Source organism: Crocuta crocuta, unplaced genomic scaffold (assembly GCF_008692635.1).
Source record: "Crocuta crocuta isolate KB4526 unplaced genomic scaffold, BGI_CrCroc_1.0 scaffold630, whole genome shotgun sequence".
Taxonomy (NCBI): domain Eukaryota; kingdom Metazoa; phylum Chordata; class Mammalia; order Carnivora; family Hyaenidae; genus Crocuta; species Crocuta crocuta.
In genome coordinates, this window is record NW_027532833.1 from 325,176 (window position 1) to 325,544 (window position 369).

Sequence of the window (369 nt, forward strand, 5' to 3'; positions counted from 1 at the left end):
TCCCCCCTGTCAGCACAGCGCCTGCTTCACATCTTCTGTCTCCTTCTCTCTCTGCCCCTCCCCAGCTCTCTCTCTCCCTCTGTCTCTCCGTCTCTCTGTCAAAAATAAATATTTTTAAAAAACAAAAATAAATAAAAAGCAGTATTTTTAAGTTCTATTTACTTTTATTTGATTTTACAACCCAAATGTATTGTAATCTGTGTTTTCCCTGGAGGACAGACAAGTCTATCTGCCAGTGAGTCAGTTGTTCTTGCCCAAAAGCAGAAAAATGTTGAGGGTTCTGAAAATAATTGATCTGGTTTACTCTGACTGCTTTGAGTGAACCCACCAAGAATAATGCTGCCCAAATAATACCTACTTCTATTGTCT